The sequence below is a fragment of the Chenopodium album genome, chromosome 14, assembly GCF_948465745.1.
Source record: "Chenopodium album chromosome 14, dcCheAlbu1.1, whole genome shotgun sequence".
Lineage (NCBI taxonomy): Eukaryota > Viridiplantae > Streptophyta > Magnoliopsida > Caryophyllales > Amaranthaceae > Chenopodium > Chenopodium album.
Genome location: NC_137847.1, coordinates 1,059,086 through 1,072,008, shown reverse-complemented (window position 1 = coordinate 1,072,008; position 12,923 = coordinate 1,059,086). Strand labels below are relative to the sequence as shown.

The 12,923-nt window shown below is 30.6% G+C and overlaps 2 pseudogenes; both read right to left on the bottom strand.

The window, feature by feature from the left end:
- Positions 1-3,526: 3,526 nt before the first annotated feature.
- On the bottom strand, positions 3,527-6,034 carry LOC145578470 (uncharacterized; annotated as a pseudogene).
- Positions 6,035-6,691: 657 nt separating this feature from the next.
- Positions 6,692-11,472, bottom strand: LOC145579673 (putative glycosyltransferase At5g20260; annotated as a pseudogene).
- Between the last annotated feature and the right edge of the window lie 1,451 nt (positions 11,473-12,923).

Below are 12,923 nucleotides of genomic sequence, written 5' to 3'. Positions count from 1 at the left end.
ACATTCAGTTTATACATTATATATAAAAATATTAGAATTATCATATTAATGACAAAAAAAATTGAAATAAAACGTTTAAATACACCATATTGCGAAAAATAATCAATATCACATTAAATCTTTTTTATTTTGAGAAATCAAAATAATGAAAATCCTTAAAGAGAAAGATTTTTTATTGAAGAATTTAAGATTTTCATATTTGCTTATGGGAATTACTACAGTATACATCTTATACGAGCTTTTGTGAATGGATATATGAATACATCTGTCACTGAAAGCGATAAATGAAAACCTGAGAATATAGTCACAAAAATCTAAAAAAAGTGATTAGGTATATATGATATTTATAATTCAATTTTTCTTGGTTCATATATCTATATAGATTTTGTTTTTGTTTGTATAATTTATGTCAGTATAATTTAGGAAAATTCTCTTTGGTACTTACAAGTTTTTTTTTTTCTTTTTTGATGAATAGCAAAAATTTTAATTATCATTAGTAATCAACTATTAGGGTTACTAGTTTAAATATTGGGATGGGGAAGGAGGGTTTTGAAACAACCATCAGTTTAAGCAAACTCCCTATGCTAAACCTTTGAACATTTGACGGAACATAAAAATATAATTTGATCCAAAACAATTTTTTTTTAAAAAAAACCTGTAAAAAACTAGCTTCCGAAAAATAAGATGTTGTTGAAATAATACCTGTATTAAAATAAAAACATTAGTACTTGTTAAAATGGAGATTGAAATTTTAATTAACCTAATAATATTAAAATTAGAATATAATAAATTGAGTTTTAAAATCTCAGGTGTTACATCTTGTGGTGCATTCATCAATTAGTAAAGTAAGGTTGCATTTTGCACCCTTTTCAATATCGACATTGACATTTGTGTACTCAACAAAATTAAGATGTCAATATACATATTGCTACCAATAATGACTCTAACTCCATTCAAAGAAAAAAAAAATTCAATTTTGCATGAATAATATACATCAATACAAATTTTATACAGTTAATGATGTTTGATAGGAATCTCAATAATATTATTGATATGGTAATCTTAGATCAAGCCTCCTTAACCATATAGAATGTAACATCATATGAATTAAATCAAATGGCTTAGAAGGCCTATTCAGTGTAAAGTGCCACTTTACACTCCTTACTCCTTTAACCAACTTCAAATATTTTTTGGTGGAAATTCCTTTCAAAATTGTCTTAATCTCAGGAATTCTAGCCCCTGGAATATGGATTGAAAATTACATTTTTTTTTTGAGGAGCCCCCCATTTTTTTCTTTTTTTTGAATGTTTTGCTCAACAATCAGAGAGAGGGGATGAAGATAAGCAAAATCGACAAAAACTTGGAGTAAGTTTTACAAATCATATCTACCCACAACCATGCACCGCCCCAGTAGCCGCTTCCTCAGCCGTTGAAGCCACCAGTCGATACCCACTCCAATCGATGTCGTCTGATGGCCCACCACTCCAATTGTTGCCGCCTGAAGTTGCCAAACCAGCGCCACTACCGTCTTCGACACCGCAAAGCGACTTGCCCATCACCACCGTCTTAAAAACCGTAAATCTGAAACCTTAAATCTCCTTCCAGCCGCCACCGTCTTCGTCACCACCATCTTAAAGAATTTTGCTGTCTCCTTCCCCTTCAAAATCGAACAGTTTACCTTGGGTTACTTGTTGGTTAACAGAAGGTTGAGTTTACCTGAGTTACATTTTGGTTAACAGAAGGTAACTAGAGTCAAATTTTCCAACATAACGGCTGTTAACACTTCCCCCGCTCAATTTACTTGTATACCCTTACTCAGAGACGCAAAATGACGCAAATACCCCCGGATAAACACTTCAAGTTTATCGAGGGGATAAACTTGAATTTCCTCTTTTTTTTTGTTTATATTTTATATAGTCAACAAGTCAAGTACAAGTACGAGCCTTGGTGGGTCAGTTAAATACTTAAATTGGTCTGGAAATTTATAGATTGAAAAGCTAAGGTACTAAAAATAATAAGAGATTTACGTTAGGGTAAATAATACTTTGTAATAACTATTGAGTTGTATAGAAGTAAGGGTCTAAGGGATACAAAGTTGAAAATACTAGGTGTGAAAAAATTAAATGTTGAAATTGATCGTGGCCTTTTTCTTTGATTTTTATATATATATCTGTAACACTTTTCTAAAATGAAAACTAACGTTTTATTATTTTTAAAGTTATTATTGTATATATATGAATTTTTTTTCTTTATGCAATTATATGTATTTCATCCTTATAATTAACATCATAAGGTGTGCATGGAAGTGATAGCTCAGAGGAGCCACTCCCCCTTTCCGTGGCTTAGACCCGGGATCGAGGCACACCCCGCGCATTCCCATTCACAAACTCCTCCTTTGACAGGTTGGACTTTGGGCCCCGCTTACCATTAAAAAAAAAATAAAAAAAAAAAAAAATTAACAGGTCAATGAACAAGTTGTTTGTATTATAATTAGATGATTGCACTTCATTCATTCTTCACTTCACCTTCATTTGTTAACCATTATGTCCACGTCTAACATCTTCCAACTATCACTAAGCTAGTGGTTGAACTGAGTAGATAAAGTGGAAAGTTTATCATTCATACTTTGATTAAGTATTTAATGAGATATAACCTATATAGATTTTGATATAAGTGTTCTAAAATAATCAAATTATTAGTTTATGGTCATAATCCTTAGTCATCAAAGAAATGACCATTATAAATTTATAAACATATGTGTCTGATAATTGGAGCAAACAAATGGAAAGCTACACCTATGACTTCTTTCTTAAGAAGCTAAGTGTGACGTGAAACCATATATTGTTTCTTAAATTATTATTGCAACATTATTATTCTTTGGAATTTGATATTTCAGTGAAAACAACATTTGAACCTTTGTTAGTTGGTAGACTACATACTCTAAAAGCTATTTAAAATTTTCAAAATCTCGTGAAATTGCTCCTATAATAGGTGATGACACCGTGATTTAGTGAGTGAAAGTACGAAAGATGTGGTAGAAACAAGATGCATCTTTATTTTAGAAATTTTATACTATTGAGGATTTGGGCTTTAGTGTAAGTATATATTTGGGCTTAGTGACTTAGGTAATTAATTCGATGTATTATGACCCACATGTGTTTAATTGTAGCTTGTATAAATAGGTAAATTTGAACTAATGATGAACAGATTGATCATTATTATTTCACATACGAGTATATGCATATTAAGATATTTCAATTCATAGTAAACGCATATGATATACATGAGGGAACACAAAATGCACCAAAAGAACCTGTATTGGTTGAAAACTAATTCTAAAAATTATGAATACTCCGTCTACAGGGCCGTAGCATTGATTTTGGGGGCCCTGTTCCAAATCGAAAAAGGGGCCCTTAATAATGTTAAAATTATACATATTTTTTAATCTATAATTTTGGTAATGCACAATTTTCCTATATATACATTGCAAAATAAAAATGCTTTCATATAACAATGACATATTCAATTACGCAAAATTAAATTCGGATATTTTATTCATGTTGATAATAGTAACTAAATACAACTCAAGGCTCATATCAACTTAAGCTATATTATCTTCTATTTATTTGAAAAGTGATATTCTTCTAACGCTCTTTGAGGCAAAATCATCAATCAAGTCTTCATATTCCACTTTCTCTAGAATATCGTTCTCAATTGCTATCATCGCCAATCCATTAAGTCTTTCTTGTAGCATCGTAGAACGAAGATATGACTTCAATAGCTTTAACTTTGAAAAACTCCTTTCTGCAGTTGCAACTGTCACAGGAATAGTCAACAAAATTCTATATGCAATAGTAGCATTAGGAAAACAACCCACATCATTCGAAAATATCAAAATATCAAAAGGTCCTTTTATGTCATTGTGCAAAATTTCTTTAAGCAACTTCAACTCCACAAATAATTCATTCCCATCGATATCTGATTTTTCATTAGACATAAGTGCATTTTCAAATTTCAAACAAGAGGATTTCAAACTTAAATCATCCAATGACTTCATCCTTTGAGGAGTGAATAAGAAACCAAAAATATTTTCATATTCCTCAAATTGCTCAAATCTTTTATAAAGAGAACTAATAGCTTGATCAACAATATAAAGAAAGTAATCAACTCTAAATGATTCTTCTGGAGATAGAGGAGCATTTGATGAAGTGCTTGGATTCTCATCAAAATGTTTTTTTTCTTTTAATTTCACGCTTTTGGGGAAATATAGGATCAATATCCATTTCAATAGCAATTTCCTTAGCCTTACTCAAAGCATCATAAAAACCAGTTTCTCTATACCCCTCAAAAAAAGAAATCAACCCTCTTATTTTTTTTATAGCCACATCAATAAGCATATCCTTTGATTGTAATAGCTTGCTTACTAAATTAATTGCAAATAGTATTTCATACCAAATTACTATTGCAATTAAAAACTCAAAATCACCAAGCTCATTATTTGCTAAGGATTTAGCTTCACTCTTTATATTTTAATCCTTATCATTGCTATCGGCTACTTGAAGTAAAGCTTCTCGTATATCTGACATTTGAAATCTGATAGCCTTAACACTTTCAACACGACTTTCCCAACGAGTAGATGACAAAGACTTAACAGTTAGTCCTTTTACATTGTCTTTCAAGATTTGCCATCTCTTCGTAGAAGCTGTAAAAATTGTATATATACGTTGGATAACTCCAAAAAAGTCTCTAGCTTTACTACATGTGTTAGCCATATCACATAATGTCAAGTTTAAACTATGACAACCACAAGGAGTATAAAAAGCATTAGAATTTAAATCCAAAAATTTCTTTTGAACTCCTTGATGTTTTCCTTTCATATTAGATCCATTATCATAGCCTTGTCCTCGCACATCCATTATATCAAGATCAAGATTTTTCAATTCATTTTGTAAAACATCAAAAAGCCCTTGGCCAGTTGTATCATTTACATTCAAAAATCCTAAGAAAGATTCCTCAATGCAAACATTATAAGTAGAGACATTCACATATCTTAATATCAATGACATTTGCTCTTGATGGCTAACATCGGGAGTAAAATCAAGAATTACCGAGAAATATTTTGCTTGCTTTATCTTTCTAATGATTTCATTTTTTATTGCAGAACCAAGCAAAAGTATTAACTCGTTTTGAATTGTATGACCTAAATAATGAAAGTGAATATCATTATTAGTAATACGGTTGACATGTTCTTGAATGATTGGGTCAAACTCGGCCAACATTTCAATCAAGCCCAAAAAATTACCATTACTTTTTTTGGTATAGTTTCCCATTTGAACCACGAAAGGCTAGATTATGTTTGGCAAGAAATTTGACAATTGAAATAATTCTTTGCATTACTTTCTTCCAATGGTCTTTTTTTTTTTCAATTAGCATTTGAGTCGTCTTATCAATAGTTTGATTCTTTTGAAACCTAAGACGCAACTCATACCAAGTAGTCATATTCTTAACATGATCTATGCTTGTCTCATGCTCTTTAAGTCTAAAGCCTACATGCCCCCAATCTGAAAATCCTTCATTTGTCAATTGTCCTCTTCCCATCCCTTTTTTAAATATTTTACAGCAAAAACAATAGACTCTATCAAGCTCTTTGGAATAAACAAGCCAATCCATATCACATTTCTCACCGTTTGATAAAACTCTAGTATACAAGTTAGCCGTAAATCGTCTTGAAGATTTATCTTTAGGACCTTTCACAATAGAATTATCTCTTTTAGGACCATTTTTCACTAATAAATCAATCATTTTAGAATCAAGACCATCCCAAACTCTAGGATCATATATATTAGGCACATAACTAGTTTCACGGTGATCAACATTATCATTATCAGAAGGCATATCATCAATATTTTCAGCATTATTATCATTCTCAATAGGCACATCGTCAACATTGCAATTAACACTAGGCACATCATCAAAAATATTACCCACATCATCAACATTCTCCGCAATAGGCATATCACTAACAAGATCAACATTAACATTATTAATATCATCAACATTAACATTATTAATATCATCAACATCAACATTATTATTCTCAATAGGGACATCATCAACGGGCTCAACAAGAGGAACTTGAGGTTCTATTATAACGAATTTATCAAGAGAACCTTTTTGAGAATTAATTAACACTTCTAATTTTCTCTTTTTGTTACGCTTTTGAGACCCAGATTCATACTTTCTAGGAGGCATAATCTCAAAATCGCAAAAAAAAAAAAACAAAAATTACAGTATCATATATATGGATTGAAAAAACCTGGAAAGCAGAAGCTTTATTTCATTCAATTGGACGAATTGGCGAATTACTCGATAACTTTGATTCTCTGTTCAAAAGAATACGACCAATTTGGACCTTCAAAAATCAAAAAATAAAATTGCTTAGATTGTTAATTGGAAAAAAAATTGGGCCCTTTTAAATTGGGGGCCCTGTGCTAAGGGGCACCTTGCACATGGCCTTCTACGGGCCTGTCCGTCTATAATAAGAGATTAAGAGAGACGACCATTATTTCAAAAATAACAAATACGAGTCAATTAGATTATACTAATAAGTGCAATATCATGCATGAAAAAAGTGTATTTCGTATATATATATTTCTACCGTATTATATGTTGTGAGGTTTTGACAATAAAATTAATATGGCAATCTTATATTAAGCCTTCGTAACCATACAGAATGCAACACCATATGAATTAAATCAAATGGTTTAGCAGGTCTATTTATAGTAAAGTGCCACTTTACACTCTTAACTCCTTGTACTAATTTCTCATACTCTTTTGGAGAAATTCCTTTTAACATCGTCTTAATCTCAGGAATTTTCGACACTGGAACATGGATTGAAAATTGACTCCAATCAAGAACATCACTGAAAGGGAACGAATAATTATCCTTAATGACTACGGGTACACAATTTGCACGTATAGCTTCGACTATACGTGAACTTGCTACTTCGTAACAACTAGGGCATAAGCAAAACTTGCTTTTTCCTAACATTTGGAAGTAATTTAGATGTTTTGGAAGGTGTTCATGGAGTTGGATTTCGTCGTCTTGCTCCCATTGCTCAAATAAGAACTTTCTAACGTGGCCATGGTTACCACCCGCAAAAAATGCAAAGATTCGACGCTTACTTGTGTGCAAACCCAAGCCTGGTTGGTTTAATTGCCTAGCCGGGACATTTATCTCGGGGATTGGTACGTCTCTCACGGGTTGGAATCCCTCGGATGTATTAGCGTTACAAAGTGCTCTTATAAGATTTTTCAACAATTTTGGGTTGCCAAATGAAATGTCCGGTGCCTGAAATATATACAAACATAATTACATTAGCTAGGAAATTATATGAGAAACAAACCTCAAAATAGTATCTTAAAAAAAAAAAAAAAAAAAAAAAAAAAAAAAAAAAAAACCTCAATCACTATCGTTTGAATTTATATGATTTGTCACGTGTATATGTAAATTCATAAGGTAGCTAGATTAAATTACACTATTCAACGTGATGATAAATTATGAACAAAGAGAGTATTATGTTATAACGACTCACCCAGTCATGGCAAGAGAGCATGAAATGATCAGCTCCATGACTTCTATTCCAATAAGAGTACTTCTCAACCACCACATTGACATAGTCCAATGTCACTCTATTGAGAGGTCCACGATCGAAGTCATGGGGCTTGTAAAATGATATCCTTATGTTTACTATACTAAAGGGAAGAAAGAAGACATGCGCCTCGTTAGGGTTACTAGCCATAAACTTGTTGATCAAGCTCATTCCATCTTCCATTTCTTGAATGAAATGCCCTTCTATGCCATAGAAATAGCTCATTGGTCCTTAATTGGTGCACCAATGGTGGCTCCCCTTCTTTGTAGGTCCATATCTTGAATCTTTTTACCATCTCTATGTGACTCCCGCTTATTTTATCAATTTAGTTTACAATTAGTAGTTAAATATAGTAATTCTATGATCATACTTACGTATCACAATGAACACATCACATGAAACAACTATTTGATATAATAACCTCTAACAATTAAATTACTAAATGTAACAATAATTCCCATAATTAACAACTAGTTTTGCCGAACTAGGCCAATGTATGATAAAAGTCCTTACAAATCGCCGGGGCATGCACGAGTCATCATCACTCATGCCATAATCCATGATCGATAACTTAACCCAGACGAGCTTGGCATAGAATGATATGCATGCAGCATACAAGTGCATGTGTACTCAAGATGTACAACATATAACATATTTTACCCTAAAATTCATACAACTTCTCTTCCAAATTACTCCACCATTAATCATAATTTAAACCATCATTAATTCCAATAATAGAATCCTGTGCCATTTCAAATATAATGTACGTACGACCATCGGACCATGTGATATTGCTACTTCATTCTACAAGTAATAACGTCAAATTCAACGAGTGTAAAATTGAGTTAAGTATAAAACAAGGGATTCAATTCTTGCAAAATGTGGGGAAAGGGGACTCTATTTATTTTATAGAGAGAAAAGGGACTGGGCTAGAATGGGTTTGGGTTTTCGGTGGGTTCTAATTAAATAAGGGAAAGAATTGAGTCCCCTTGGTTAAAGAATTGAGTCCCCTTGGTCAACTTAAAAAAAAGGAGTATGTTTTTTTTGTTTTGTTTTTTTTTTTTTTTTTTTCTGGTAAATATTTTAATTTAAGACCAACAAAAAAAAAGAGTTCCTTCCTCTTTTTGGAACAAAAATAAAGCATAAAATTACAATACTTTGAATGTTTATTTTCTTCATCATCTTCATTACATTCTCGACCTTCTAACTCCACATTTCTCTTTAATTAAAATCATGACCATCTCATAAACTAACTCTGACTCACGTGGACTGTCAACCAACCTACCACCTAATATAATCACACCCATCCACTTGTTTATAGTTTGGGCATATTAGAAATATCATAAAAGGATGCTTGACTTTCTTAGAAACTCTCCTTAATGACCTTCTGTTGCAATATACACTAGGCTTATCGATAATTTTTTTTTTATTTATTTTTTATTTATTTTTTTTTTTAAAAAAAAATTAGGGCCCTACAAGCCTTCACTAAAATTACGATGTGTGCTTCTACTACAAATGCAAGACAAATAAGCTACAAACCAGAGAGATGAAGAACATTAAAAAATTATTGAAAGAATTTTTTTTTTTTTTTGGATAACAAACATTAAAAAAATTTCAAGAACAAAGCTTTTGTATTGTTGTTGTACTTTCTTAATTTCAAACAGCCATATTTTCAAAACAATCAGCAGAAATTATTAATGAAGGGATTGAATTTGTCTGGTAATATAATCAAGGCAATAATGAGGGACTTAATTCTTCTTGGGTTAAAGGTGAGTTAAGTCACCTGAAAATACCCCCTAACACCAGAAATTTAACCCTAGTCCTCTTTTCCTCTATAAAATAAATAGAGTCCCCTTTTTTCACATTTTGCAAGAATTGAGTCCCCTGTATTATACTTAACTCGTGTAAAATTATATGTAGCGATAATCGTGTAATCATCGTATAATAAGGTTTTATATTATCCACCTTCAATTTGTTTTCATTTTTCTTGGATCTCTCAATTCAAAAAGGAAGCGTGTTTACAGTATAGTTTAAGGTATTGAGCATTTTCGTACTTTGTTTTAATGAATTACTTCTTTTTGAGGATTATTATGTGCTTCACACCCTGTATGCTAATTAAATTAATTATTTCTAAAATCATGTGTATTAGTCTTCCTAAGAACTTTTTTTTTCACTCAAAAATTTTTGTTTCAATAAATATAAACAAGCATGATGATCAATAGTATATTGATTAACAAGTCTAGCAAAAAAGGACAAAAAATAGCTAATGAAATACAAAGAATAAAAGTGTTGCAAGTAAAAATTTATATCGTAGTTTTTTTTATGCATTTCCTGTTATGCTGGAGGTAGAACGAAATTTTAGAGATTAAATATATACATTTTTGAAGTGAAGAGATTATTAATATACGGAGTACATAATTTTTATATTTGGATTTGTTTGTTTGCTAGCTTCGTATATCATAAGCATCACGAATTAATCAATACATTAATTCATGTTTCCAAAGAAATTTCCAAAACTTAAGCTCTTTTTGCCTGTTTGTCATTTCATAAAATCAACTAGGGCACATGCTACTATGTGTTATATGTGCATGCATTTATTAGAATTTTGATTTATTTTCCTTCTTTACTTTATCATGAAGACCTTCCCATTAAATAAATTATTTCCTCCAAGTCTAAGATTATGGAAAAGCACAATGAATTAAAAATATATATGATAAAAAAACCTTTAGTCAACCATTTGGAAATTCATTAATATTATTCGATTATTCCCCTGAGTTTTCCGTCAAAGAAAGAAAGACAAAAGTCCAAGTTATACATATATAGACAATGTAAGAAATGTCATTTCCCCTCTTTCTAAGGTTTTTTCCTAAGCATACCATTGCATGTATAGAACTATGTATAAGTCTCAATGTACAATTTTCATCCTACACTCGAATATAATACATATATCTAATACGTCTTAAAAGTTGTTGAAATTCTTGTGCTTGATTAACCTATTCTCATGAGATTTAACAATTTAATTATTAGTCGACTATTCATATGAACGTACAACACCTCTAAGAAAATTATACTCGTACTAGGTAGGTAGTAGTACTATGCATATTTGTTTGAATTTAATAATTTGGCATATTAACATGAACAAGTTATATTATCAACGCAAAACTAAGTTATTCCATAACTTCCTAACAGAATAAAGTAATTTAAAGTGAATTATACGAGTATATATTACTTCAAGTTTAATTTGAAGGGGAAAAAAAGAAGAAGAAATGAATAATTAGTTTTTTAAAGGCTTACTGATGGAAAGCATATGGATTCCGGTAAACGGGACCTCTTGGAAAGAAAGTCTGTTCTTCTTCTGATGTATAACTCTGACTCCGGGATGCTTCCTTGATCGCGGCATGAGCTCGAGCCAATCCATCCTCAATCTTCTCCAAACTACGATGATCGTTGTTGTTGTTGTTGTTGTTGTTGTTCTTGTCTTCTACCTCTTTCTTCTATACATACACAAAGAAAGTTAATTAAGAAAAAAATTACCAAGACATTAGAAAAATAAAATTCAAAAACAAATTAAAGCAAAATAAGCAGTATATAATGAACTTACAACTAGCATGGAAAAAATTGAGATGTTATTATAATGAGAATGGTGTGTATGATTAATAATGTTAATGGGAGGATTATTATTAGAAGAAAGTGGAAAAAAATTAGGAAAAAGATTGAAATTTAAATTTAACTTGTTTTGGTGAAAGAAAAACAAGTAAAACAAGGTTAGAATAAGAAAAGAAGGAAGAACTAATAAAAATTTTGTGGGTGTGTTAGCCATGGAAGAAGTTTTTAGTGTTTTTAGGTGCTTTAAATTAATTTTACCTCTCTTTCATAATCTCTTCTTTGTTTTAATAAAGTAAGAGTATTTATTACTGTATATTTCTTTGCTTCTTTCAGTTGGTTGTGGTCTTATATATTATGGAGACATGGAGTGAATAAAAAGATTTGAATTTTTTTAATGATATATATACAAGTGGACGTACTAGTATTATTATTATTTTTTTGAAACCAGTATTATTTTATGTATGCTTGATTATTACGAAGTATATTATTACACTTATGCAACTTAATTAGTTGATTTACTTATTATAATATGAAAAAGTCAAAGTTCAGGGACTTAGGGGTATATGATAAGTATTAGAATATATGCATGAAGTACTAGAAAAAGTATCCCTTCGTATTTTTGTATGTTCATATTTATTAGTGTACTAGCAGGTTAAAATCTCGTGTAATATACGGTTGTTAAATATTTTATTACAAAATATAAAGTATATAAAGATATTCAGAAATATTTTATTTGGGTATATATGTAATATGATTGTCAAAGTAGAAAGAAAATATCATAATTAAGGTATAAATAGTTTACTTAAAGATTTTGCCAAAAAAAAAAGTAAAAAAGGCGGGAAAATTTTTCACAAGGTAATAACAAGTGTCATGGAATTATTTGTTTTTTTGAAGGTTAATAGATTTTTCACACAGAAATTTTTTTCACAAGGTAATGAAAAATTTACAGTAGCTCACGTTTCTAAGAGAGATGAGTACTGAGTACATGTAAGAATAAAGGAGTAGATAAAAATTACATAGTAAATATCTATTTTTTTTTTTTTAATTGAGTGAAAAACCGTACTAATAAACCTATACGAAATAGTTGATTGGCTATTTTAATTCCAATACGTAATTTGATATAAGATAATAAGGTTAGCTGATACTCGAATAACTCGATCAATTGATGAAATGCTACGCATCGAAGCTTTTAAAATTTGTTCGTTCTTAATTCTACGAAACTAGGAATAAACTTATACTAATTGACGACCTATGACATGAATTTTGGCTAATATTATAAGTGAATGATATATACCAAAAATCAAGGATCAAATCACATTTTCCTACCCTTAGGAACCATATTATTCATTTACATTTTTATTTTTATCTTTTTTTTTTTTGACAGGATTTACTTATATATTGTTGTCTATTACTTTCGGATGCATTAAATCAAAGTTAAGAGATACAAACCTCAATTAATGGCTAAAACTTAGAGGTATGGTCGACTTATAAACAATAATAAGCTATACCCAATAGTTTAATTCTCAATTAAGCATATAGCTAGTAGATTGAGATACCTAGGTTATTCCATAAATCCAAAGCTATTGTGAACTTTTGATGGTAGGTTTAAGTTAGAGTCAATTATGCATTTACCCATATAGTTGAACGAAATACTTCATAGTTTTT